The sequence below is a fragment of the Tursiops truncatus genome, chromosome 1 (genome assembly GCF_011762595.2).
Source record: "Tursiops truncatus isolate mTurTru1 chromosome 1, mTurTru1.mat.Y, whole genome shotgun sequence".
Classification (NCBI taxonomy): Eukaryota; Metazoa; Chordata; class Mammalia; order Artiodactyla; family Delphinidae; genus Tursiops; species Tursiops truncatus.
Genome location: NC_047034.1, coordinates 110,452,110 through 110,458,200, shown reverse-complemented (window position 1 = coordinate 110,458,200; position 6,091 = coordinate 110,452,110).

Below are 6,091 nucleotides of genomic sequence, written 5' to 3'. Positions count from 1 at the left end.
AAGGCCGGGGGGAGGGCAGGGTACGGATGCGGGGGAGCCTGTGGCAGCAGAGGCCAGCGTGACATTGCACCAGCCTGAGGCGCGCTGTGTGTTCTTCCGGGGAAGTTGTTCCTGGATCACGGGACCCTGGCAGTGGCGGACTGCACAGGCTCCCGGGAGGGGAGGTGTGGAGAGTGACCTGTGCTCGCACACAGGCTTCTTGGTGGCTGCAGCAGCAGCCTTAGCATCTCATGCCCGTCTCTGGGGTCCACGCTGATAGCTGCGCCTCGCGCCCGTCTCTGGAGCTCCTTTAAGCGGCGCTGTTAATCTCCTCCCCTCGCGTACGAGGAAACAAAGAGGCAAGAAAAAGTCTCTTGCCTCTTCGGCAGCTCCAGACATTTTCCCGGACTCCCTCCTGGCTAGCTGTGGCGCACTAGCCCCCTTCAGGCTGTGTTCATGCAGCCAAACCCAGTCCTCTCCTTGGGATCTGAACAAAGCCTGAGCCTCAGCTCCCAGCCCCCGCCCGCCCCAGCGGGGGAGCAGACAAGCCTCTCGGGCTGGTGGGCACCGATCCTCTGTGCGGGAATCTCTCCGCTTTCTCCTCTGCACCCCTGTTGCTGTGCTCTCCTCTGCTGCTTTGAAGCTTTCCCGCTCCGCCACCTGTAGTCTCAGCCCGCGAAGCGGCTTCCTAGTGTGTGGAAACCTTTCCTCCTTCACAGCTCCCTCCCACTGGCGCAGGTCCCGTCCCTATTCTTTTGTCTCTATTTTTTCTTTTTTCTTTTGCCCTACCCAGGTACGTGGGGAGTTTCTTGCCTTTTGGGAGGTCGGAGGTCTTCTGCCAGCGTTCAGCAGGTGTTCTGTAGGAGCTGTTCCACATGTAGATGTATTTCTGATGTATTTGTAGAGAGGAAGGTGATCTCTGCGTCTTACTCTTCCGCCATCTTGAAACTCCTCACCCCTAGTTTGCCATCTTGATTCTGCCCCCCAAGTTGTTTTCAAATTCAAACTTCCATCTTGCTTTTCATTCCTCTAAAGGATTTTCTCCTTATTTCTCCCTTTAGTAGGGTCTGGATACATAGGGACTTAAACCCTGAATCTACCAAATTCTAGCCATATGACCATAAATTTTCTGCATTTTATTGCCTCATCTTTAAAATAGAGATAATAACACCACCAATCTCATAGGTTGTTACTAGAATTAAATTAGATAGGGAACGTGAATGCTAAAAACAGGTTCTAACACATAGTAAATTCTCAGTAAGTATTATCCATTATCACTGTAGTGGAAGAGGGGCTTCTTGTTCTCTTGATGCCCTCTGGTCCTTACTCGTCTCCCCTACTAATAATGTAGCTTGTTGTTTGATGTCTGGGATTGAGTAGGACTGGATGATTACCCCAGGCATCACTCTGGCTTGCTGATTCTTTGAGGCTCAGCTGAATCCTCCATCTGGACCCCTTTTGGGGTGGTCTACCTGTAGGTTCTGCTACAGGGTTCCCTTGCCTCCTGCTGTAGTGACTCCCTTTAGATATACTGACTTTTTTATTGTCATTTATTTTCTGTGCTTCCTCTAAGGGGCTAGTACTGTACTCTGTATTTTGCCCTACTCAACATTTATCTTTTATAATATCTATGCTCTAGTCCTGCAGGCTCTAGCTTTGATGATCCAAGCCAAATCTTTTTAGAAATCAAAACAAACAACTTTCCTCTGAAGTCCTAGCCCTTGCAAATCAAAAGCTCTTTGGTTTCAGACTGTGTGCCTGCTGAGTGTTTAAAAAATTCCACTTAACATCTCTACAAACGTCTTTGTTGTAGAACTTTATCTGCTTTACCCTGAGGCAATGAATATTAGTCGAGTTGGTGGAGAATTTAGGAACAAAGAAAATAATTTCAAGGAAAGAAGAAAAATTTCCAAATAATAGAAATGTGGTAAATGTGATGAACTGATCTGACATGGAAGATACACCATGTACATGCTTTCAACACATAGAAACACTGCAAAAAATATATTTTTAATTTTTTTAGTGAACTCAAAGTTAAGAAAAGGAAAATCCAAAGTGCCAGAAGTAAGCAGGAAATCAGTTCGAATGGTGAGTAATAGCTTATAAGCTTATCAGAACTGAATATAGTCCTTAAAGGCAGAGAGCTGGAAATTTAATGTTTGTGTGAGGAGGCAAATCCAGGTCATGGGTGCCATGCATGGGTGACAACAGAGTTGAGGGAGTTACACAAAGCTGGGGGAAACTATATACTGCCTTCTCTAAGGACTTCCCAGTGTTTTAGGGTAAAACAAAACAAACATTCATATGGAACAGACATATGGAACCAACTGAAAAACTCAGAAACAGATGCATGAATATATGGAACCTTGGTAAGTGACAAGGGGGGAATAAGAAATCATTGGTGAAATGATGGATCTTTAAATAAATGTTGCTGAAAAAAATTGCTAGTCACATGAAAAAATTCTATATTTACCTACTCCATATACTCAAAATATAGTAAATTCACTAAGGGATAAAATCCCTTAAAATACTTGAAAGAAAACATGAAAATAACACGAGGTGTTTCTTAGTCTGAACACCTAAGGCTGAGGCTGAGGATTTTCGATTTTGTCCTGTAGGCGGAGGGAGACATTGGAGTGTTTCAAGCATAGGAATGACGTGACCCATACAGAAGATTGATGGACCTCAGAGAATGAAAGTGGATTCTTGTGAACTTAATCAGATGTTAGCTTCAACTGCAGCTCCTATTCCATTTGAAGTTTGTTGCTGGTGCAAATCGACATATCCCTGATGCCTTTCATGCAAGCTGTTCATCCAGCTTATGTTTTTATTCTCTAAACCTACTACGAAAATGATCAGAAATAGTTTCTTTTTAACTACTAGGGCCAACAAGGTTCCTACCTCAAGGTTATAGCAATTCTTCAACCCATGCCAAGATCTGGTCCTCAAGGACCTTGACTGCTCCTGCATTCCATAGGATGTTACTATGGTCAATTTCGTTGACGATATCATGATGATTCGCCTGGTATGCAGGAAGTAGAAACTCTTCTAGACATTTTGGTAAGATGCATGAATGTCTGGTGGTAAGAAATAAAGTCACAAGAGACTTCCCTGGTGGCACAGTGGTTAAGAATCCGCCTGCCAATGCAGGGGACATGGGTTTGAGCCCTGGTCCGGGAAGATCCCACGTGCCATGGAGCAATTAAGCCCGTGCACCAGAACTACTGAGCCTGTGCTCTAGAGCCCACGAGACACAACTACTGAGCCCGCGAGCCACAACTACTGAAGCCCACATGCCTAGAGCCTGTGTTCTGCAACAAGAGAAGCCACCACAATGAAAGCCCACGCATCGCAACAAAGAGTAGCCTCCGCTTTCCACAACTAGAGAAAGCCTGAGCAGCAACGAAGACCCAATGCGGCCAAAAATAAGTTAAATAAATAAATTTATTTTTAAAAAAGAAATTAAGTCACAAAACCTCAGACGCCTGACACCTCAGTAAATTTCTAGGGTTCCAAAGTTCAAGGCACATTAAGCTACCCCTTCCAAAGGGGTAAAGAACAAATTGCTATATCTGGCCCCTTTACTACTAATAAAGAAGCATAACAATTAGTGGGTCTCTTTGGATTTTGGAGGTAATACATATATTCATTTGGGTATACTATTCTGAAGTATTTACTGTGTAATTGGAAAAGTTGCCAGTTTTGATGAAGTGTAGAAGAAATAAAGGCTCTGACATGGGCCAGGCTGCCATGCAAGCTGCTCTGCCACTTGGGTCATATGACCCAGCAGACATGATACTTAAAGTGTATGTGGCAGACAGGGATGCTGCATGGAGGCTTTGACAGGTGTCTATAAATGAGTTACAGGGCAGACATTTAAGATGTTTGAGCAAAGCTATGCCACTCTCAGCACATAACTATACTTCTTCTAAGAAAGACCATCCAGTTTGTTACTGAGCCCTAGTAAAGATAGAATACTGACTTACCCTGGGCCATAAAGTAACATGCAACCTGAGCTGCCCGTCATGAACTGAGTGTTGTCTAATCCACTAAGTCATAATATTGGGTATGCACAATTGTGCTCTATTGTAAAATAGAAGTGGTGTATATGAAGCTGGACTTGAGAAGGTCCTGTAGGTACAAATAAGTTGCGTGAGCAAGTAGCCCAGGTTTCCAAGGTCCCTCTTGTTGCTACAGTTCCTCCTTCTTATGGAGTGTTTTCCATTGCCAGTTAACTTAGGGGGAAAAGGGTTTAATTTTACATTCGGTTCTGCGTGATATCTGATACCGCAAAAGTGAACTGTGGATGACTTAGCACTACAGATCCACTCTGGAGTGGTCTTGAAGGGAAATCCTTCCAGTGGGCGGGACTTCAACCAATCTATCTGGTTTTTTTATTTTTCCTGGAATACCAAAGGTAGAAATCTACTCTAAGTCATGGACAAAAGCTAATAATTTGGCTGGATTGTCAGAGAATTGGTAGGAACACAGCTGGAAAACTGGTGACAAAGAGATCTGGAGAAAAGGTCCATGGATAGTTGTTTCTGGAAGCAAAGATATTTGTGTCCCAGATAGATGCTTATCAAAGAACAAGCTCAGCAGAAAGAGCTGTTATTATCAAGTGAACAAGATGACCAATTCTACAGACTTCAGTCAACCTCTTTCCCTAGCTACCTCATCCTTGCCCAATGCAATCATGACAAACTGTCCAAATGGAGGTTATGTATTTGCTTAGCAATACAGACTTCTAAGCACTAAGGCTGAGCTGGCTACGTAATCTACTAAACATATGGGACCATTCCACAGGGAAATCAGAGAACCTCCTGACTGATTACATTGCCTATTTCTGTCACGGAAGATAGATCACTTTGTTCTCATTGTGATAGACACTTACTCTGGCTGTGGATTTGCTTTCCCTGCCTACAGTGCATCTGCCAAAGCCATCACCAGTGAACTTAGAAAACGTCTTATTCACCATCATTATATTCCACACAACATTGCTTCTCACTGAGCAGTTCACTTTAGAGCAAATGAAATGTGGCAATGGGCCACATCGAATCACCCTGAAGTAGCCAGCCTGATAGAATGGTGGGATAGCCTTTTGAAGACTCAATTAAAAGGACAACACCTTGCAAGGCTTGGGTAATGATCTGTAGGATGCAGTGTATATTCTAAATCAGTGACCAGTATATGATGCTCCTCCTCCCATTTCCAAGAATTTATATGTCTGGGAATAACTGGTTGAAATGGGAATGTTTCTTCTCAGTATTGCCTCTAATCAGGGCCAGAATTAAGATGAGATGAGTGAAGCACTCACTCATGGTGCAAAATTTAACTAGGTGCCAAAAATGTAGTAATCAGTGTCAACAATATTTTAATATAATATTTTAAAATCAAAATTAATACAAAAATCATGATAAATGATAACACAAAAATTTTTTAAATAACATCTTTGTTTGCCTTATGACTGTTATGATGCAAAGGGAGCAGCCATTTCCCATCAGATTAGAGTTCCTAGTCCATAAGGTCATCACACCCCTACCAGGCAGAGTTACAAGGTTGAGAAGGGCATCCAAACAGATTAGACAACCTGGGGCTACGTATATAGTCACGTTTTTAAATTATTTTAATTGTTGCATATTTTTCTTTTTCACACAGGCACTTCCCTTTGTGATACTCTATGAAAAATTTTGCTTCCTGTGTCCATGACTTTGGGCTCTGCTGGTCTAGCATTCCTAGTTCTTAAGGATGGCATATCTCCATATCTCCATCCAGACACAGCCATAGTTCCATTAAAGTAGAAGTTGAGATTGCTACCTGCCTGTTTGGGGTTTATTAAACCTGTGAATCAACAAAGAAGAGAGTTAAATGTATTACTGGAGTGATTGATCCTGACTATCAAGGGGACACTGATACTATACAATGAGGTAAGGAAGAGCATGTCTGGAATGCAGGAGATCACTGCGAGTAACTCAAAAAACTTTCATGTACTGTGATATAAGTCAAAGGAAAAAAATACTGATACATACTACAATATGGATGATCCTCAAAAATATTATGCTACTTAAGAGAAGCCAAATGCAAAAGATCACATACTGTACAATTTCATTTA